The sequence below is a fragment of the Pan troglodytes genome, chromosome 4 (genome assembly GCF_028858775.2).
Source record: "Pan troglodytes isolate AG18354 chromosome 4, NHGRI_mPanTro3-v2.0_pri, whole genome shotgun sequence".
In the NCBI taxonomy this organism is placed as follows: Eukaryota; Metazoa; Chordata; class Mammalia; order Primates; family Hominidae; genus Pan; species Pan troglodytes.
This window is the reverse complement of record NC_072402.2, coordinates 62,300,916-62,325,663: the sequence shown is the minus strand read 5'-3', so window position 1 is coordinate 62,325,663 and position 24,748 is coordinate 62,300,916.

Genomic DNA, 24,748 nt, shown 5'->3' with positions numbered 1-24,748 from the left:
GTGCCATTAATTGTATATATTTTCAAGCTAAGTTTGGATCACTATAAGAAATTTGTCTTAAACCATGGTTGTACTTTTGTATAGTAAATTATCTTTGCATTGCATTATGATTTGCTTCAGTAATTTTAGCCAAATCAGGTTTTCTAAGAAAATACTTTCCAAAAAAAAAAAAAAGATTCATCCAGTGGGAAACTTATAAAGTGGGTAAAATTTGGGTTTGGTTTCCTGGGCCTCTAACAAACAATCACCGAAATTAGAATGTATAGAGATTACATGATTTGTTTATGATTCCATGATTAACTGAGCTATCAGAAAAATTGTTTTAACAATTATCCACAGACTTTGCCTTTATAAAGTACCTCAATGTCTTTTACCTCCTGCAAGTTTTATAAATTTGATTATATTTCACAGTAAGTAAATCTATGAAAGTTTGAGATGTATATCAGGCTTTAATACTCACAAGTATTTCAATATTATATATTGAAATGGTAAATAGAAATCTAGTTTCTGGAAAAAGCACAGAAATAAAAATTATGAAATTTCTAGCCAAAATCATGTATTAATTTTAACAGTTCATTAACATATGGCAAAAATGTTTGATACCAGAAAAAACATAATTTCACTAATAAAATACCAGCTACTTAAAATTATATGTAAAACTGCTGCTTTCAATTTTCATGGCAATGTCAGGATAAAAATCAACCTGAAAACCATACCAAAAACTACTCTGGAATAGTTTACTATTTCATACTTTATTTTTCTCTACATAAATATGGATGTATTTTCAGCCATTAATTTTTGTGAAACTGGGCCTATCCAATAAAAACTCTCTAGAACTATTCCTTGACACAATTATATCTCTTACTACAAACTCAATTAAACATGTATAATTTTGATAAGATTCTTTTTCCCCAGGTTACTACATAGAATAGAATTGAAAGCACTTACATTAATTCTATAGACGCATCGCCAGTTATATCGCTTCTTCTGGTATGTTTTTACCGCTTGATTTTTCTTTTCTCTTGGCAAAACTAAAAGATAAATGTGTTTAATTCAAACCAAACCCTTTTTAATGTATATTCTTCCCCTATGGAAAATTCTAATTGGGAAGATATAGTGGAAATAACACTAATGAGAAGTGTTTATAAAATCTAAATACAAAAAATGCTGATGACAGTACAGCCAAATATTCCACAAGGAACAAAAGCTGATTTTGATAAACAAGCACAAAGAAACGTATTATAACAAATGTGAGTTTAATTTCATAATTTCTTTCAGATTTGCCTTTGCTTTTGGCTAGCTATATCGCCCATTAAAGATTATTTTTGTCTTTTAACTGCTGCTTTATTTTACACAAACTAGGGAAATATCGTCCCCTACTGTCCAATTCTGATAAGGTGTTTATAAGGAAACTTTTTGTTTCAGTCTATCAAATTGTGGCTATACCTGAGAACTCTTTGTAGATGATGGATCACAAAGACTGAAGTTCTTTCCTGTAATATTCATCACAGTCATTAAACTATTTTCAATTGCTTCAGTTGAATTATTTTCTAAAAGAGCTAATTGCTGACATATTTGAATAAACTATAAAACTTAGAAAGAATGCATGTTATTTTACCAATCCTTCTTAGTGTGAAGGAATACTACATTTATTCAGTAAAAAAAAAGTGCATTCCTCCATTTAAAATGTAAATAACTATTTTATGTTCCCATCCATGACTACTTTACAAAATTATATGCTTTAAAAACTATGTTTTCTCTTAACAAAGCTTGTCACTCAATTATTATTTTGTCATGCATTAGAGAACAATATTTTATTTAGAATTAGAAATGTATAATTTATTTATAAAATAAGAAACTCATTCATTCCAGGTGACTGCAATTGACACATTTTTAAAAAAGAAGAGAATTTTCAAAAATATGCACCTATATGTTTAAAATACATTCATCTTCATTTCAATCCTTATTTGGATGTGATAATTACGCACTTTGGGCGGTAGACTTATAGCTATCCATATGGATTTTATACTTGTAACCTAAAGATAAATATATAAGGCAATTATATCTGTTTAAATTTAGATTAAATTCAAAAATTAACAAAGAAATACCACCTACTAATGGTTAAGGGGTTTGATCTGTTCCACTTACTTAATTACTACATTTCTTTTTCACCAGACTTTGTTACACTCAGCTGCAAGAAAGAGAACACATTTTGAACTGATTTATTTTTAAGCAAAATACCTTTAAAAATCAAGGATAATGTGTTATTTACTTCAGCTTTCGATCAACCTAAAGGGCAACAAATCCCTATTACTTTACCTCAAAATTGACAATTGACATCTCAGTCATTATCAAAACTCTGAAGATATATGGCTACAAGTAGCAGTGACAAAAATCCAAGATCCAATGTTGTGAGTGTCAGTTTATAATGTCTTTTGTTCCCACAGGTAGAATATTAAGGATTCAATTGAGAGCACTGTGGAAATCTAGACTAATAGTGTTGTTGCATGAAAAAAAGAAAGCAATCTCTATAAGAAGAGGGATAATAGTTAAATGGGTGAAATAATTGATAGATGCACCAACGCAAACCTCACCGAGTGGTTACCTATTTAATTTTCCCTGTTGTTATAAGTTCCACAAAGATCAATGGAGATGTGGCCTGGGGAATCTGTCACTAATGCTATGGGGCCCGAATCCAGGACAGTGTTGGATGATGTGCTTAGCCCCTTAAGAACAATATTCCAAACATCAATCCTGTTCTCCATGCTGCCACCTCTCTGTTTGGGGCTAAGCCATTGTTTATTCTCTGCAGAATGTAACATCTGTATGTTGAAAAAACAATTCATCAGTTTTAGAGCATATATTACAGTACTTCAGAGCATGTGCTTTAAAAAAAATGCGTAGAAGGATGTTCATGGGAGCGTTACAGTTAATGAACAAACTGAAATAGCCTGTGGTTCATCCACAGGGGAATAGGGGAACTGGTTAGATAAATCCTGGAAAACACATGAAATGAATTACATAGGCAATTCCTAATGCAACGTTCTGATTTTGCATGAATTATTTGTTTAGTATGTAATTTTCAATTAAAAAATCAGCTTTGAGAATATAGTTAGAATAATATTGAGTTCACTATGTTTATATTTGTGAATATATTTTTCTATCCACACATAAAAGAAAATGTCATTGAAACATTGAAAGTGTTTTTTTTTCTTTTTTCTTGTTTTGTTTTATTTTATTTTGTTTTGTTTTGTTTTGTTGAAGACAGAGTCTCACTCTGTCACCCAGGCTGGAGTGCAGTGGCACAATCTCAGCTCGCTGCAACCTTTGCCTCCCAGGTTCAAGCAATTCCCGTGCCTCAGCCTCTCAAGTAGCTGGGATTACAGGCACATGCCACCATGCCCGGGTGATTTTTTGTATTTTAGTAGAGACGGGGTTTCATCACATTGCCCAGGATGGTCTCGAACTCCTGAGCTCTGGCAATCCACCTGCCTCGGCCTCCCAAAGTGCTGGGATTACAGGCGTGAGCCACTGCGCCCAGCTTTTTTTTGTTGTTGTTCTTTAACATCTTGCTACCCTGCTTATCCTATCATGAGTAACGGTAAGAAAAACAATCAACACAAGAAGCAAAAACAAAACAACATTGAACAAAAGACCATATTAGAATTCAAGCAACTCAAGAATGCTATCTCTCTAATTTTAAGGTATAATTTGACGTTTATGTGCTTACACATTTTATAATAATTCTGAAGTCTTACCCAAATTCTACATTACACTTAATTTTAAAAACTGTAGATAGACTCTTTTTTCCAGCTTTACTGAGGTATGATTAACAAATAAAAATTATGCATATTTAAAGTGTACAATGTGATGATTTAATATACATCTACATTGTCAAATGATTACCAAAATCAAGCTAATTAGTATATACATCACCTTATATAGTTACCTTTTGTGTGTATGTGAGTGATAAAAACACAATCTACTGTATTAGCAAATCGCAAGTATATAATGCTTTATTATTAGTTATAGTCACCATACTGTAAATTATATTTCCAGAATTTATTCATCTTATTACTTAAAGTTTGTACCTTTGATCAACAACTCCCCATTTCCAAAATCCTGACTGTTGAATTACAGTCAATTTCCAAAATATAAGAAAAAATTTAGACCAAGATTCTTGGAAAAGCATCTTACTTTAGTATTAGGAAAGGCTTAATAATACATCTTTCAACACAAACTCCTCTTTCCCTCAGAGCCAGTTTATTCTTAGAATGAGTCAAGTCAGAGAAATGAGTGTATACAATGGAGAATTTTGAGGCTTAGCCTGCCACTTTGTTATTTAAAGTAAGCTAAATTCCAATAAATTATTGTCAAGTTCAAAAAGAACTGTATTTACTCCTTTGTGACCCTTAGTCAAACTGTGTATAATGCTGTTTCCTGTACAAGAACCACCTGCACAGATAAGTCTTGATATATGTTCATGATCTTTTGGCAAAATATAATTCAACTTGATTTTCAAAGCCCTGTTATATTTTCCTCATCTTATAGATAGCGACTATGTTTGCAACACTGTTCAAACTAAAGTCCTAAACAAAATTATAGCAAGAGACATATTCTCTGTTTGTGAAAGGTATATTTACATCTAGTCAACTATATATATTTTAACAAATGTAATTATCTTTCTCATAAAAGTAAAGGCTATAAATAGATATAATAACACTAAATCAATATTTATTATCAAATGATCATCTTTACAGCCAGTTTGTTTTACACAGATATATTATTCTTTGGCCACAGACTTTGGCCCAAGTAAAATATTTTACCTTTGTAGGCCTTTTATTACCTAAGCGCCCAAGAGAGTGTTAATATTTTATCAAAGCTTGTTATCATAACTTTTAAAAAGAACAGAAATTCTTCTATATCATTCTCTGCATAGTTCTCCATGATATATATGAGGCTTCCAACCTCTTCAACCTCATCTAGTGTGTCCATCTTTTCAACATATCATCAAAGAATCCTTTGAGGCTTCCTGTTATACCTGCTGTTCCCTCTGTTCAGTGTCCTTGCCAAGCTCTTCACTTAGCTGGCCTCTACTATTCTTTCAAATAAAGGATATTCCTTCCCTGAGGCTGACCCATGCCAAGTAAACTCTTGCCACCTGCGAGTACTTTCTTTCAAAACTCTATTACCACAACACCCTGTTTGCTTTGTATCACTCTCCAAAATCTTTAATTTGCTCATTTATCATATTATTTTCTTATTTATTACGTGTCTCCTTCACTTGAATGGAAGCTCTCCACTGTATGTCTGGATTCTATCATGATATCTGGCAATCAGTAGCTACTCAATAAATGAAAGAAACAAATTGCACACTGTATTTAACAGAGAGAAACAGAAAATGGACATATAAGAGAATTACATCCAGTAATTCCCTTGAGTACTTTTTGTAACCAAAGGAGTCTGGAAGGGCAGTGTGGGGGCAGCGAAGAGAACATTTTTAAGCCTTTCATGCAGGTGAAAGGACATGGGCACTGTTAGCATGAACATGAGAGCCAGAGTAAACTGATAGACACTCAGCTGGATCCAGAAGTGTGAATGAGACAGGAATAGAGTGTGAGCTAGAATGACCTGGTGTTGATGATCTGGAAAGATATTGTAAGGGAATGATTTGAAATTCTGTATTTGAATTGGGCTTAAAGAAGTTTATGGCAGAGGCAGAAGATATGACTGAGGACTTAAAGTAAAAATAACATTTCTAAGTGAAAACATATGATCTGTTTAGACAAAGTTTCAATTTAATTAATATTTAGATTGGGCTACCAACCTGAAAGAAATCCACAGGATTAGTTTTCAGAAATGGTAGACTATGGGTTTCAAAGTGGACAGTTAGTCTCATTGTTACATGTGGTGACATTGATCATTGTGAAATTTCAGTAAAATCCTGACTTTATAAATAGTTCAGTAAAACTAGATAGAACCACAACAAAAGAGGTAAGAGAAGAGGAAATAAGATAAGACTAATCAAGCCATCAAGATTTTCTCCTCAGTGGCACACTTAGTGAATCACGCAATTGCAGACACTTAGTTCAGCTTCTTAGTTTGGCAAAGTTGTTGATGTCCTAGACTGATCCCCACAATGTAGAACAATAGTGACAATTTTGTACTTTTTTCCTTTTAAAATAGAGGATTTTCACCCATACTTGACTAGGGGAGGAAATTTATTTTATTCTATAAAAGTACCAGCAAAACAGATGTAAACAGATTTCAAATTTCAAAATACAATTTTCTAGATTGTATCTTCACTTTGTAAAATGACTGTACCCTGTGATGAAATTATAAGCCCTTGCTTTCAATTTCTTCTACTTTGAAAATAGTTACTCAAAGCTCTGCCCAATCTGGAACATAAATGCATGTATGGGTGTAAACTGTCCTTTTAATATGTGAAATTTCGTATTTCTTGTGTTTATTGCCTTACTCATTCTTGACTCTAATAAAATTTCACATGCATCTGTAGCCTTTATTCACATTTAAGGTTCCTACTGGTAATTCCTCCTAGAATTCTCTGAGAATGTTTGAAAAACTAACAAATGACAAGAAATATTTTGCAAATAATCAGAAAATGGGTTTGTTACTTGTTACTATTATGTTTTTCTTTTCATATTTGTGTGACATCAAAACAAGCAGATACAACACGAATTCATTTATTTAATTGCTAGCTGGGAGCAAGTCATTGGATTCTGACTGACCTCTCTGTGCCTCAGTATTCTCCTCTGTAAATTCAAAGAGTAGTATCTACTTAATAAGGTTCTTATGAGCATTAAATGATTTAATCTTTGTAAAATATTTAGAATAGAGCCTAACACATAGTAAGCATTCTGTAAGTATAACTTATTACATATTTATGAAGATTCATCTTAAAGGATGTTGAAAATTAATATGACTCCTCTTTATATAATTTCTAAAGTTTCCATTTGCTTTGGCATAGGGTTGAAATAAGGTAAGATGCACAGAAACTCGCTCAGGTCAACAATCAGATTTCAGTGCTATAGTTAAATTATAAATTGGCAGTATTTGGTGCCTTCTTGTTCTCTCTAAACATGATCAAGGATTTTTATTGTCATTTAGCATACTACTGAATATCAAACAGATTAGCTTTTGACCTAGTCTATACACTGGAAATCTTCAGCTTTATGAAGGACTTCTAATGTGGTCCTATAGTCTTTTTTAGCCTGTCAATTGACAGAGGCTGTAAAGCAGTCCCCTTATATTGATATTTCTTTCTCTCAGACATGATTCAATGGAAGAGTTTTTCAATAATTCTTTCAGGTACACATAATGCCCCTATCCTGGAAACTAAAAGAACTTTCCAAAAGACTTCTTAAATCACATACAAAATAGCTTTATGTTTTTAGTTTTCTTTTAACTTCAACTAGCTATATAGTATTTTTCACACTCTGCTTTGATCTACAAAAATGTATTTTTCATCTGGTAATGGACATAGATTGTCTTTTTAATCCAGTCTTGTGGTATCCCCAAAAATCAGCGATGAGAAATGTCCAACTAGATTTCTTTTTCTCATACTGTATCTTCATATTGATATTCACTTTCCACAAAAATGTCCTCACTTGATTTTAGCTTGAAGAAAAAACTTAATTAAATTCATTCAGTGTTCTTTATATCCATCTTAGAGTTAAAGAAGTGGATTCTTTCTTTCAATTAAAGTGCTGGCATTAGCACGAGAACTGCTACTACAACTACTTACATGAACTAACATTTATCCATTGTTTATTAAATGTTAAGTATTTTATGTGTAGAAACTTACTGAATCCACATAACAACCCTTTAAGATATGGTTATTTTTGTACTTATTTTACATATGAGGAATTGAGACAAAGAACTATTAGGTAACTTGCTCATGATCACAAAGCAAGTAGGTAGAAAGTCAGAATTTGAATACAGAGCCCAGAATTTGAATACAGAGCACAGACTATGATTCACTTCACTGATTGAGTATTATAATACATATAATAACTGCAGAGGAAAGGTAACTATTTACTGAGCTAAGTGATTGATAGGTTGTCAGTTTCTCAACAGTGGAATATAAGACGGAAATATGATGCCAAAGTCAGGGTTATTCTTCCTGGAGCATACTATCCTCCCTCATGTATTTACTAATGTCCTTTTGAGATGTGCATTGTGTTTATGTTACATTAAATTATAGCAAATAAAAATAGAAAAAATAATGATTTATTTATATGTAAATATTAAATTATTAGGAAGTTAAAAAGAATCAAAACATTGCCCTCCTCCCCCCTAAACTGATTCATGCTATCATGAATCAGTAGCATCTCACATAATTGTGCTTAAATTAATCAAGAGCATAGATTGATCAGAAGTTTTTCGGATAAAAATGTAGATGTTAACCAGTATTGTCTCAATCATAGACACCCATTTCCATACTGCTTTAAGAGTTTCCTCTAATCTAGTGTTATATCTATTAATTGGCAGAGAACACTCTAGTTTAGCTATAATTTTCCTCCAAATTCTCAACATTCTTATTATACATTAATCTGTTTACTTCATGAAAGCTAGAATTGAGATGTTTAAAATATTAGCATATTTCACTTTTTAATATTTGTCATTATTGCAGGAGTAAGGTGGTATCTCATTGTGGTTTTAATTTGCATTTCCGTGATTATTAGTGATGTTGGACATTTTTTTCATATGTTTTATATCTTCTTTTGAGAAATATCTATTCATATTCGTTGCCCTGTTGTATGAGATTTTTTTTCTTGCTGATTTGTTTGAGTTCCTTGTAGATTCTGGCATACAGAGTGATATAATAGACTTTAGAGACTCATAGTGGGAGGCTGGAGGAGAGCTGGGGGGAAAACTACACATTAGGTACAATGTACACTACTTGGGTGATGGGTGCACTAAAATCTCAAAATTTACCACTGTGTAATTCACCCATGTAACAACAACAAAAAAAAACACTTCTATCCCAAGAATACTGAAATAAAAATTAATAAAATAAAATAAAATATTAGTATACCCAATTTAAAAGGTTACTGTGACACATTACACTGTATCCATAAAATTGGCTGATGTTCTAAAATATAAAATAAGGAAAAATGGCAAGAATACAAAAGTTTGACTCTCATGCACTGAGCACCATCTCATTCATATGTGGAACAGTCCTTTGCATTTACTTTTTGGAAATATTAACCCAACCTCCATAGTAGAAGTAAAGAGAGAATTTCACCACAATACAGTAGTGCTACATATTTCAGAGCCAAGATTGAAAATTCTGAGTGAAATCACACTGTAAACAGAAATTCAGCAGCTTCTGATCACTTGCGGAGCTTCATATTCACAAAGAGATAAGAGATGCCACTCCCGATCTACTGGTTTCTGAATGCTGTATTTCCCTGAAAGTAAGACTGTGAACGTTATTGAAAGCTCTGTAAGAGATTATGATACATGGCCTGAATTGAGGTTTTATACTCTTGGTTCTAAAACATGGATTCTAGACAAAAGCCTGAATGCATCCGAGTTAATATATCTTTATAGTTTTGTGTTCCACTAGCTTACAGTACTCATGAAGTTGTTTGTTTCAATGATAGATCTGCTGCCTTCAATTTGGATTCATTATGCCGGATATGAAGTGGTGTCTTGGTTATATTCTCATTGTCCAAACAGACTTTCAATAGCAAGTTTCACCTAACAACCTCTGCATCATTTCACTTTTGAGAAGATCTTACTTCTCCAGGGTTTGAATTTGAGAAAAAGCAATGACTTTAATAAACGTATAAACTCAAAAATAGGTGAAAAAGTCTTTTGTATGTCTGAAATAACTCTCAATAAGCCTCTGCTTTAATGTTTTCTACTTCAATCCTAAAATTTATACTCAGTTCCTTTTTGACTCATATTTTAACTAGCTCTTTTAAAATCTTGGTTATCTTGTTTCCTTGACAACAGCAGATGAGAGGCAGTAATTTAAGGGGTGGGAAGAAAGGTTGGTTAGTGTTAAAGAAACTAAGAGAAGAGGTCGAATTTGAAATGCAGAAGAATGATACTCTCATTTTGAAGGATGAAGCAGAAAAAAACTAAAAGTAAACATCAACTCTAATAATATACAGTATAATACTTATGCTCATAATGACTCCAAGTCAACAAGAGAAGGTTAAATTAACTTTAGAATTGTCCATAAAGAAAGTCATGAAATTAAACAATAATTCTGGAAAGAGCTCTTAAAAATAATCTTTTGGCTGGGTGAGGTGGCTCACACCTCTAATCCCAACACTTTGGGAGGCCGAGGCGGGTGGATAATCTGAGGTCGAGAGTTTGAGACCAGCCTGGCCAATATTGTGAAACCCCATCTATACTAAAAATACAAAAAATTAGCCTGGCGTAGTGGTGGGCACATGTAATCCCAGCTACTTGGGAGGCTGAGGCAGGAGAATCACTTGAACCCGGGAGGCGGAAGTTCCAGTGAGCAGAGATGGCGCCACTGCACTCCAGCCTGGGCACAACAGAGCGAGACTTCGTCTTGAAAAAAAAAAAAAAAAGAAAAGAAAATATTTTAAAGCCTTGGTTCTTGAAGGAGACATTTAGTGCAACAAGCAGTTCTCATATGTAGAAATGTTTATGCCTTAATAGAATAGATTAATGAAGTATTTTACTTAAATATTTTATACCTTAATAATCATTCTCTAATTCAATCACTTAGTTCTTTCACAGACATTTATTGAGCATTACCATGTGTCCAACTTTGACTTCTATTTTGAGCTATGCCAAGGTGAACACAATCTCTTAAAGAAGTAAGATATTAACCAGGAAATACAAATGGAGTAACACTACTACTGTAGTAAGTGGCATCCAAGAGAGTATATCGTATTCTGAGCATTTGATAAGGAATGTCAGCTGCATTAGGAAAGTAGAAAATCATTTGTACAGATACCTAGAAACTAACTATGCATGATGATAGGAATGAAGGGGAAGATTTGGAAGAATGAGTAGGGAGAAGGGACAGAGAGGAACATGTCAGCTAATCCAAGGACCTGTGGTCAGAGGGCACAGGGCAACCAGGAAGAGACCTCAACAAGAGTTGAATTGTACACACATGCTACCAATAGGATACACACTTTATCAGCAGATAATAAATGTTCAAAGCACTAAATTGAGTTCTAGATTACCCCCAGCAACTGAACAACCTTGAGATTTTCATTTTTTTTTTGTGAAGAGAACACTTTAAATCTAAGTAAGTGCAAATCTTGAACAGAAATTAGTTTTTAATTCTGTGAGTTAGAACCATATCTTAACAGTTTAGCACTATAAATCAAATAGCCTAGATGATGTTGCCTACTGTATGACTTAAGCCCCTCAAACTCAAAATGTCTAAAACTGAATTGTCAATATATACCATAAAAGTATTACCCACTCTGCTTTTCTTTCTCAGTAAATGGTACTGCCGTTTATCTAGTTTACTCAAGCCAGAAATGTAGCTATTACTTATATAAGTCTCTAAGAAATGCATGGAATAATCCTATAAAGGTAGTTTTTGTATGTTGTGCCATAGGCATCTCATTTGTAAAAGAAATGTTAAAGAAAGTGCTGGCAAATGATAGTTAAAGGAATAGGTAAGTATAATACTTTAAAAACGATAAAACAGTGATGTATCTCAGGGTCCCAATCTTAACTCATATCACAAGTTAACGAACAAAAAAAAGTATTTATTTTTATACATACTTCCATGTTCTTTACAGGTCATGGTTAAAGTGGAGGAAAGAGCCACAGGTTTAATTCAGATTGAAATTGTCTCATCTGAAAAATTAAATATTGCCTTTAATTTTTGCTTATTCTCTCGAGAAAAAATATCTATAACCATCTCAGATTTCAAAATCTTTTCTTCTTTTCCCTCCTATATGAGAGAAAGATTGTAGTCTCCTAGTTCCTAGTGTGGATGGATGAAACCTATTCTTTATCTGAGTGTTGTCTGTCTGTTGGTTTGCTGTAAGTCTGTTTTGGGTATGTATCAAGGGTGTGTCTCTCTAGACTGTGTTCAACACAATGCAATGCCCCTGTGGAAGCTTCTCACATTGGTCCTCATTGACGACTAAAATAGTTCTTGGGTCTCTTTCGACTCATTTTGGCCCCAGCTTAGAGGGCATAGTCCACAGATTTTACTCCCACTGCTGTGCCTCCTCTGGCAAGATGTGCAGACAGACTCTCAGCCACTTCTAGGCCCTGACCTGGCAATCCCTAGGGCTTGAGGGGGATGAGGAATCCCCTCAATATTGCTCAATATTGATAAACTAAGGCATCTTACTGTCTGTACATGTAACTCCCCATTTTCTGGGCCTTCTCCCAGAGTCTCCAGTAGAGAACAAAAGCAAGTCCCAATTTGTCAGTGTTATTATCACTTATCTGATTTATCTTCCAGTCTTGTAAGCATACTTGAAATCCAACTAAATCTCCCTCATATATATATTTTCTCTTTCCTGCTATATCCCAGAGCAAGAATGAGATGGGCTTTTGTCTTAGTGATACTTCCTCTCTGATTTATCCTGTTTATTTCCAATTGCAATACCACAGTGAAATCAAAATAGACAACAGGACTAATTTTCTCTACACTGCTGGAGAATTCTGGGAGTGCATTCTCAAGACTTAAACTTCAGTATGTTAAAGGAAAAGAAAACAGAACCTAGAATACCTCTCAATATTTTGGCCTGGCTTATAAGAATTCTGTCTTGCTGCATAAGTCTATTTTGTATGCCAGGGGTTGAAAACACATTTTTCTTATTCCTTGTATTTCTTCTGTAACAAAATTATATTTTAATTCTGATATAGTTTGTATATTTGTCCCCTCCCAAAGCTCATGTTGAATTGTAATCCCCAATGCTGGAGGTGGAGCCTGGTAGGAGGTGTTTGGGTCATGGGGTCAGATCCTGCATGGCTCAATGCTGTCTTGTGATAGTGAGTTCTCACAAGATCTAGTCATTTAAAAGTGTGTGGCACCTTCCTCCCCATTCTCCCTTTTGCTCCTGCCTTCACCACATGACATACCTGCTTCCCCTTTACCATTCATCATGACTGTGAGCTTCCTGGGGCCCTCACCAGAAGCTGATCAGATGCTGTGCCATGCTTGTCCAGCCTGAAGAACTGTGAGCCAATTACACCTCTTTTCTTTATAAATTACCAAGTCTCAGGTATTTCTTTATACCAATGTTAAGAACCACCTGATGCACATTCCCTTACTCCTGCTGCACTCCAGGTAGATGAATACTATTCCTGTCATTGCCTAATTGTTCTTACCTTGATTCCTTCTCCCTTTTTTTACAAACTATGTTTCCTGGGTTCCTTTGCCACATTTGGCTAAGTTGAGTCAAATAGAAGCCCTGGTGGATACAAGTATCTGGGAAAAGCCAGGGTAGTTCTCAATCTTTTTCTTTCCTTTGGGGGATGCTTTTCTTGGTTTCTCCTCCTCCCTTCTACCTCTCCTCCACGCATGGTTTTAGATTTTGCTGGGCAGACCCTACTATAGCTTTAAGTCTTACCCGAAAACCCAGGCTCCTGGATTAAGATAACACCATCTACAGTTTTTGTATTTGTAACCCTGGGTGGTAGAATTTGTTAATCAAATATTGCTTAACTCTTCCCTGTTTAACTCCTGTCTCTCTTATATTAAATTTCCTAAAATTATGTATTGTCTTGCCTGGATCATGATTGACACAGATATAGAGGTCAAATAGAAACAATGCCATGTATTTGGAAAGGAAGCAAGGGAAAGCATATCATTTTCCTCAACATATTTACATTACAATATTTTTAAATTAGTTAACAAGATGTTTTATTACTCATTTTTCTCATAAATTTTCACACTTGCCTAGGTATATAGTTCTCATTGTTCCCAGAAGACCATGCATTTCTTCAAGCTAAGGTCTTATAATTCATTTAGATTCTTCACAATTCTTAGAACATCCTATGTGGTCCCTAATAGTTAGAGAGCCCCTACAAGATAACAAGATTTTTTTGAAAAATCACTCTTCAGTTTACGGATTTGGATAAAATGTGGTTTTGGTAATGGCCGCGAACCCGTATCCCTATGGATCTTCAGCAACCTCAATTCTTCCCTCCTCAGAAGAAAGAATTTGACTGAGGGGCATAAGGCAGAAGGAGAGGCAAAGGGCAGGTTTTAGAGCAGGTGTGAAAGTTTATTAAAAAGCTTTAGAGCAGGAAGGAGAAGAAGGAAGGAAAGGACACTTGGAAGAAGGCCCTGCAGGCAACTTGAAAGACAAATGCACACTTTGACATTTTGACTTGAGGGTTTTTTGTTTGTTTGTTTATTTGTTTTTGTTTTTGTTTTGAGGTGGAGTCTCACTCTGTTGCCCAGGCTGGAGTGCAATGGCTCAATCTCAGCTCACTGCAACCTCCACCTCCCAGGTTCAAGCAATTCTCATGCCTCAGCCTCCTGAGTAACTGAGATTACAGGTACCCACCACCATGCCCAGCTAAATTTTGTATTTTCAGTAGACAAGATTTCAATGTGTTGACCAGGCTGGTCGCAAATGCCTGACCTCAGGTGATCCGCCTTGGCCTCCCAAAGTGCTAGGATTAGAGGTGTGAGCCACTGCACCTGGCATGACTTGAGGTTTTATATGGAGGCTGAGGTAGGAGAATTGTTTGAACCTGCGAGGCAGAGGTTGCAGCGAGCCGAGATCATGCCACTGCACTTCAGCCTGGGCGACAGAGCAAGACTCCATCTCAAAAAAAAAAAAGAAAGAAAAAGAAAACATTATATTTAGCCTATGCTAATAGCTGCCTTTCCCCCATCTCTGATATATAAGTGGGGCGGGGGGTGGGTGCAAAAAGAGACACACGTGGAGAAAACCAAAGAAATGACAACTAAGAGATAAAGTTGTAATATGCATCTGTACAGTGCACTTAAATAAAATTTTGCTATTTCAGTAGAATTCAAAAAGCTGTTGCACCATGAGAAAGAAGGAGATAATTCTTCTCTTACGCAATTAATGATGCTGTTTCTAGAAAACCATAGGATTGTTTTTCATCCTCTCATTACCAGAAAGACACAAACTAGAGGGAGTCCAAATAATTGCGAGGGCTTTGCAATCATTGACTTATTTACTAAAGAAGCTAAATACATATTGATTGTCTAAACGATAATGGAGAGACAGAACAATAACAATCCATGGATGTTTGAAACGGATAAAAGCATCTATATCCTCCCTGCCATTAAAACTGAACTAGAGCCCTAAAGGTCATTTCGTGGGAGGATTTGGACAACAAAGAGAAAAAATTTTCACATGCATCTTATCTCAAATGTCAGGCCTGCATTAAAATAATTAGTAGTTAAAAGAGGTACCAGATAAAAAGATAGGATTCCTACCATAAAAGAAAATGTATAAATCAATATTATATATATAGGTTTTATATGTGTGTGTGTTATACTATATATAAACTATTAAATTATATATCTAAACTGTATGGTACTTAATACATATATATAATTATATATAAAATGTTGGTGTATAAATATATTAATTTACACTATATATAAAGTGATATAACTTGATATACACAGTGTAAATTAATGCATAGTGCACAGTAGGCACCATCCATCACTGCTACCAAATTGCTTATAAAACAAAACTTTGCCTGTAATCCCAGCACTTTGGGAGGCCGAGGCGGGCGGATCACGAGGTCAGGAGATCGAGACCATCCTGGCTAACACGGTGAAACCCCGTCTCTACTAAAAATACAAAAAATTAGCCGGGTGTGTTGGCAGGCGCCTATAGTCCCAGATACTCAGGAGGCTGAGGCAGGAGAATGGCTTGAACCTGGGAGGCGAAGCTTGCAATGAGCCGAGATCACGCTACTGCACTCCAGCCTGGGCGACAGAGCGACACTCCGTCTCAAACAAAAAGAAACAAAACAACAACAAGAAAAACTTTGCTTTCTCTCCAAAAACAAATAAAGGCGGCTCCTTCTTTACGCTTCCCTAAGATATTGTCAGAAGACAAAAACCTCTATCTTCATTCACTTTTCTCTTTTAAATCCATGCTGCTAAAACTTTTCTCCTTTAATTTATATTATTTGCTATTCTCTTCTAGAATTACTGTTTTGGAAAATTATCTAATCACTTAAGTTCATCTTAATTTCTTTTGATAAATGTGATAGCTTCATATTGAGTGTTTGCTTCTTACAGAGAATTGTATGAGGTTTCTAGGCAGGTTGATTATATGCTATTACTCTGGAAGTGTTTTCACCATTTTTCAGCTATAATGACAGACTGTGAATAAATCATGTGACGTGCCGAATCAAATCACCAATAGTCACCTAATCATGAAATCAAGTGAAAAAATTTAGGTTAGCTTCTTGTCCCCTATGCATTATCCTATCATTATTAGTTTTTTCTACCTTTCTGACCATTCATTCTTTTCTGTCTGTTTCAGTCTATGATATCTCTTTACTGGTCCTTTCCTTGCTAATATGTGTTTTATGCCATAGTTAGATCTTTACTCTTCCCTCTCCATATCCCCTTCCTCATTGGCATCTAACTTCAGTGCCATGAATACAGCATAGAAGTTAGTATCTGTCTTGCCAAAATCTGGTATCTGTAGCTTAGACTTTTTCTGTGTCACAGACACACCCTTGTTTTCATCTATCTACTACCTAAGAGATGGCAGAATGTAATGGATCCAAGTATGTACTCTGTAGTCACAATAACTGAATTTAAATCCTGCCCTATTTAAATGTATAAACCTAGAAAATTTACCTGTCCATTGTGTACTTCATTTTCCTTGCATACAAAATAGAAATAATAATCTGATTATGAGTACCTATCTCATTGTGCTTTGATGATGAAAAAAACTAAAATACATAATTTTTCTTTTTTCCTTTCATCCTTCCTCCCTTCCAATTCAGTAAAATAGCCATTAGCATGTCCCAGTGAGTTAAGAAAGCAGCCTGGTGGTAGCCGGGACCTATATAAATATGGCACTAGAGCAAAGTAGAAGGGAGCACAATGGCAGCAGAGCATGGTGGTGGCCCAGTGAGGTTAGAGAATGGATCGCATACAAAGAAATCGAGTGAAATGTATTGAGGATAAAGGAAAACCAGACCTGGCGCAACAAAATGAAGTGCTAAAAAAACACATGAAAGCAGTTTGAACGGGTTTTAACTGGTCAAATCCGGAAACATTTGAACACCAAAATAAATCACAAAAATAATAGATTATAATTCATTACATGAAATTTGAAATCCATGAGTACATATTGATATAAATTAATTAACAAATGAAGAAAAGAAAAAGCTTTCCTTTATAGTAGAGTGACTGTTAAATATATAGAAGGAATGATGGAATTAGAAAAGTCACTATGGTATTTAAAAATTATCATAACGACAATTCTTGCAAGAAATAGCATGGCTGCCAAAACTATTAGGTGAGTGTAGGAGGAAGAACAAGATTTACATATTCTATCCTCACAAAATCCTTATTAATTATGGAGGAAAGAAAAAGTAATTTTCTAGTCTAGAAACACAGAGGACATCATCACAGGCAAATCAAAGTCACTACTGCCTATAATGGGACAAACTAATGTCATTTGATCCCCAAAAGAATACAATGATAAAAAGTACAGTGTCACTATGATATTCTGGCCAAAATGAATAACATGGATTTCATCATGAGAAAATTTTAGAAAAACCCAAATTAAGGGGTATTTTATAATAAAATAGGGCCCTGTAGTATCCACACATATGAAGTTCATGAAAGTAATTGAAATATGTATGATTCATATATAGCTATTATACATAAACTGATCACTTTATATACTTCATTTTACTGGCTCTATACTAGACAATGAAATAGTTATGTATATATAATATATATATTTAGCTATTTATAGCTATATATGAATATATATATGAATCATATATATTAATATGAATATATATTCTTATATATATGAAAATGCATATAGATATATATGTATATTCAATTCATGATCAAGCTTCACCTGTTGCTCTGTCCTATCTATCAAGTATTCATATATATATTAATATATGTAACTAGTTATATAAAAATATATATAGCCATAAAATGTATATATTTATACATATAGCTATTTACATATGTGTGTGTGTGTGTGTATATATATATATATATATATATATATATAGTGAAGAACTGATTATCCACTTCATTTTACTGGCTCTATACTAGACAATGAAATAGCTATATATATTTTTTATAGCTATATATTTTTGTATACATAAATATATAGCTATAAAAATATAATTTTATATGGCTATATATATTCACATATGTCTTATATGTGATGACATATCTTATCACATGTATATATAGAAAACATATATATCTTACAGCCATACATATGGCTATAAAAAGCATAGTTGGGGTGATTGCCAAAATTTGCATGGGGCCTCTGGATGAAGAATAAACAGGAGTTTGGTTGGTTTGGTTTATATTATTGATACAACTTTTCTGTAAGTTTGAAATTATTTCAAAATAAAACAAAAAATGAGTCAGTAGATATTAAGCAACTTAGAAAAATGATTGACTCATAGTAAGCACTCCATAAGATCTTTATTATTGATAAAGGATAGGTCTTTATCTCTAAAGATAGTAGTAGAGGAAATTAGAGGAAATGACTTAGGATATGTAGGCAAAGCCGAAGGATGAAAAACTTTTATCGTTGCTCTAAAACAATTGTACATTATTCTCTTGTAAAATCAAGGGAAAAAAGCTCATAAGTATGATTTTCAAATATTGCCTTTGTAACTGTGAAGAACCGATTACTTTATCCACTTTATTTTACTGGCTCTATACTAGACAATGAAAGCTCACTTGTTGTTCCCCTAATACACCATGTGATTCCATGTTTCATAATTTTCCTTAAATTATTTTTCTTACTGGAATATCTTTCTCCTGGTTGTCTAGTTGAAAAAAATTTCAGCCCATCATTTAAGACAGTTTATTCCTCATCCACCCTTTCACTCCTCCATACAATAGCCTCTATTGTTACACTGACCCTAAGTGTCTGTTTAGCAATCTTTCTCTTTTCTTAGATTTGAACTCCCTGAGGGCAGAAACCAGAATGTTTCATTTTATTTTCTCATCTCAAGAACACACCATGACATACACCATATGATTAATGCTCAATTATGCTTTATATTGAAATAATTAATGAATGCAGCTGTTTGTTCCATAGGGGCAATATAATGCAGTATAAAGAGTTCAGGGTATTGAATAAAGAAAGATTTGATTAATGCTCAATTATGCTTTATATTGAAATAATTAATGAATGCAGCTGTTTGTTACATAGAGGCAACATAATGCAGTATAAACAGTTCAGGGTATTGAATAAAGAAAGCCCAGAATTAGACCCCATCTTCTCCACTCATAGCTGTGGGCCCATTTGCAAGTTACACAATATCTCAAAGCCTTAATTTCCTCATTTATACAATAGAAATAATAATGCTTATCAAGTTGTACAGTTTAATGTAAGTATGCAACTTATGTCAAATTTCTACCTTCTCTTGTGTTGTGTAGTCCTGCCTTTGGAGACTATTATTGATTGTTGGTACCTTAGGATTTTCCCAGCCTGCTCTCATCAATCTTAACATACCCAGTGACAATACTGGGGAAAAAGATATCAGGTCCCATATCATACTACAATATGTTTTTGAATGATAATTTAAAATACATTTAACATTAATTTTCTAGCTAACAAAGTTTTTCCCCCTTCTAATGGGATCCCCATGAATTAAACTTTACTAAAATGTATTTTATTGTCAAAGAAATTATAATTTAATAATTTAATATTAAAACAATGTAAAATTTTAACTAAGTATAAATTTGTTTTCTAAATCTAGGATGGTAGATTTTAAATTTGATTTTGATTAGTTTGAAAAGCACCATTTTACTTTATTTTGTTTTTGGTTTCTTTTTTTTTTTTTTTTTTTTTTTGGTTCCTTGTGATCTCCGACAATGATATTAATCTCAAATGAACCAAATTATTGTTGAACTTACACTCTAAGAAATATGAATGATATTAAGCATTCTTACCTAAACAGTAGTTTGTTTGCAGAACTCTACTGTTGTAAATAAAAAGGCTGTTACGTGTCAACCATGCAAGGTGATATGTGCAGACAGAGCATAGTTTTCTACCAAGTATGATGGTTAAAATAAAAGGTGCAATTTATGTGCAATCTTATGCATATACTCATTGCATTTAGTTTCTTTGCAAAAACAGTCTCTCAAAAATACCATCAGTTCTAACTTTAAATATGGTATTGCTGGAAGTAGTATATAGAAATGCCATCATGCTTATCATGGTGACATTTTTAGCCATTAAGATTTAATGTCCACGTAAATTGTAAAGTGATAAATGTAATAATGAATGAAAAAAATAACACCACGGCTTCATCAATCAACTTCTACGTTGCCTTTGGAAACATTCCACACCAACGATATGTGAATTGATAGAGTTTAAAGTCCATAACATATTCGTAAATAAAATCAAGGTTGAACTTCACCACAAAAGAATGCGCTTCGAAATAAGAAAGAAATGTGGTCTTAAGACTAACCCTACAGTGATGGTCCTTGCATCATGATAGTTAAGTATGTGGACTCGAGTGAAATTGCCTAGATGTGAATACTGGTTTACGACTTAAGTGTTTGACCTGGATCCAATTACTTACTCTCTCTCACTCTCAGTTTCTCTGACTTTTGTAGTACATATCTCAGAGTGTTGCAATGAATATGCACATAGAAGAGTGTCTGGCACTTAATTAGCATTCAATAAATCTTAGCTATTAGTGGTGATTGATTCCTAACTGAACTGTAGAATCTCAGCAAATTCATTTAATGTTTCTTTGTGTTCACTTTTTTCTTCTGTGTATAATGTAGATAATAACTTTTCAGTTTATACGAGGATTAAATGAGAGTATGTATTTGTATACCTAGCATACAGTAGCAAATACAATAGGTGCTGTTAGAATTAGTACTTGAAAGGTTTAAACTTATCTTAAACCATGTCTTACTTATTCCCGGGCATCACCCTTGACTGCGAAAATCAACACAGAAGTTTATAAACAAGACTGTGAAGCGGTGGAATGCCAAGCAAGATCAGTTAGCTACCATGAGGGCAAAACCCATAAGGCTAGACCAGATGGGACAGTGATAGAAAGCAACTGAGACAAAGCTACCTTAGTTTATAGAAGCTTCCTCGTCCTCTCTTGGACAAGTCGGAAATAGCCCAGTGTCTTACCTTGGCCTCGCGGTCAGATTTACTAATACATTCATTTGCTCATGAATTCGACAGTTATTGAGTGCACACTGCATGTTGAACACTGTGCTGGATCCTGGGGTTGCCGTGGTGAGCAAGGCAGACACAATTCAAGTCTATGTGGAGCTTAAAGACTGAGCAACACGTGAGCTCATCACAGTTGCAACATAAGGACTTTATTTTTTCCTAAATTTGCATATATATTTTTTAAAAAAAGTAAAGAAAAGTGAATTAACAACATCTAACAACTGTTGAGCATGTCTTATGTGTCAAAAATTGTCACAAATATTTTACTTGCATTACTTCTAATCCTCCCAACAATCCCATAAAGGGGGCACTATGATTACACCTCTTTACAGTTGAAGCATTTGGAAGACAAACAGTAAGTCATTTGTTCAAGATAATGCAGCTGATATCTGAGAGTTAGGATCCTAAGCCAGGTCTTTGGGCTCTCAACTCAATGTTCTTAACAGCAATTCTTTTATTCATTATGAATTTTGAAAAAGCTTTGTAATTTCAATGTTTATAAGGAAAGAGGAAAGAAAGAGCTCGTAAATTTTAGTCAAGCAGAAGAAAGCAGATGAATTGGTAATCATCCACCCCCGCCCCCCAGAAAAATAGAAAACTGAAAAAAAAGTTTCACTTGCTTGCACAGGTTGCCAGATTATGCTGGATGTCATGGAAGATGAGGGTAGGGAATGTGTGAAGTATTGATTAAAATATTTCCATATTGGTGATTTATTGCAATCTATAACTTATAACAGCTTTAGATATATTTCTAAAAATTATGTAGAACTTGAATTGTTACTATTAAAATGTTAGTTTTATTTTAAATAAGCTCAGAATTAAAATTATTTATCAGTTTAAGAACATTTGTATAAGTTGTATTTTCTTGTACAGGTTAATATAAAAATATACTTTGTGTCTTTGAGGTTAGAAACATATTTGCCTTTTGTGTTGTTCCCTTGCTGCAGGTGCTGAATGAACTCAAAATGACTAAGGCCAGACATTAAAATTTTAAAAAGATAAGCTTAGGTTGTTTAAAAATGTTTATCTAGGCCTGGTGTAGTGGCTCACGCCCGTAATCCCAGCACTCTGGGAGGCCGAGGCAGGTGGATCACCTGAGGTCAGGAGTTCAAGACCAAGACCAGCCTGGCAAACACGGTGAAGTCCCGTCTCTAGTAAAAAAAATACAAAAAATTAGCCGGGCATGGTGGCAGGCGCTTGTAATCCTAGCTATTCGGGAGGCTGAGGCAGGAGAATCGCTTGAACCTGCTAGGTGGAGGTTTCAGTGAGCCAAGATCATGCTACCCCACTCCAGCCTGGGCAACAGAACGAGACTCCATCTAAAAAAAAAAAATTTTTTTTTGATCTAATAAAATATATGGTTTAAATGTTACAGTAATATTAAAACCACCTATAGTCATACAGTGTTTACACTTTACACAGCATTTCATATACATTATCTGTAGTTTTAAAATTTGAGCTAGCATAACAAATTAATTTAAAAAGTTTCCTCCTCCCTACCCACATTCCCAATCATAAGCTTGGATGGAATGAGATCTCGTTATTTTATAGTGTTCAGCAGCTAATATTTTAGGTTAGAAATAGAGCTTCAAAAAGACCTCTGTGTCACTGATAAAACTAAAGATGATAAAGACCTGTGTTCAATGTTTTATTTGTAGTAATGTTATTTAATAGCTTCTATTCATCATTTTATATCTTATAACATCCCAAAGCTTCCTTCCAACATATATTAGACTATGTCAAGAATGTAGAAGGCGAGATGAGATAAAACACATGCCAACTGTCACCAGTTTGGACCACCACCAACCAGGCAGTCAAATAGCACCTCAGTGTTTATAGAGAACATCATTAGTCATGAAGTAATCTTGTATGGTAAATTATTCCCTGTGGGACCTTTTAAAACACGTACTCCTGTTAGTGTGAGCAAGGCACCTGCTTTGACAATATAAGGAAACACCAAACTGAAAAATAGATGAGAATAAGTAGGGAAGCATTTGAGAGAAAACAGACATAGAGTAATAAGCTTCTTATGCTTTGAAAAATAGGCCTTCAGTCTTTGCTTCCTGCTTTTCTTACTATGTAATACTAGAATCATATCTGTAGCACATTTTGATTAAAGATGATTGGTGATTTTTTTGTTTTGTTTTTGCTGTTCTAAATTCAGAAAACACACATAAATTTTTAAAATAAAATTTTTAGCAACACCTTTGAGTAATCAGGTAGGAAAAGAAAGTTGTCATGGAATTGCCACCTGTCTACCTAGTTTATTGCCATGAATATCTGAGTTTGAGTATATTTGCACAGAAAATTATACATGAACACGTGAACATATGAATATTCATGTACATAGATGTGTTGTGGGGGACTGATGAGGAGATTGATTTCTTTTTTTATTAGAAAAACAATATTGAGACATTTATCATTTATTCATACTATTTATTTATGTATTTTTATTTATTTTTATTACTATTATACTTTAAGTTCTAGGGTACATGTGCACAACGTACAGGTTTGTTACATTGTATATACATTTGCCATGTTGGTGTGCTGCACCTATTAATTCGTCATTTACATTAGGTATATATCCTAATGCTATCCCTCCCTCTTCCCCCCCAACCCCACAACAGGCCCTGGTGTGTGATGTTCCCCTTCCTGTGTCCATGTGTTCTCATTGTTCAATTCCCACCTATGAGTGAGAACATGCGGTGTTTGGTTTTTTCTCCTTGCGATAGTTTGCTGAGATTGATGGTTTCCAGCTTCATCCACGTCCCTACAAAGGACACGAACTCATCCTTTTTTATGACTGCATAGTATTCCATGCTGTATATGTGCCTCATTTTCTTAATCCAGTCTATCATTGATGGACATTTGGGTTGGTTCCAAGTCTTTGCTATTGTGAACAGTGCCACAATAAACATACGTGTGCATGTGTCTTTATAGCACCATGATTTATAATCCTTTGGGTATATACCCAGTAATGGGATGGCTGGGTCACATGGTATTTCTATTTCTAGATCCTTGAGGAATCACCACACTGTCTTGCGCAATGATTGAACTAGTTTACAGTCCCACCAACAGTGTAAAAGTGTTCCTATTTCTCCACATCCTCTCCAGCACCTGTTTTTTCCTGACTTTTCATAGTTTAATTTCATACAGTAAGAACAAAATGATTTCTAGTATTTTTATAGCCTTGGTTTGGAATTATCATTTCATTTTCTAAGTATGATGAAGAACTGCAAGTTTTCATAAAGACCAGATCATATTAATTCCCTACCAAATATTCAGAAAAATGAAGTATGTGTGGTTTCAGTAATCCTCACACATATCTAGAGAGAAATAATGTTTTGAGTTGCTGATATTATAAGTGTATACTTTTCCAACAG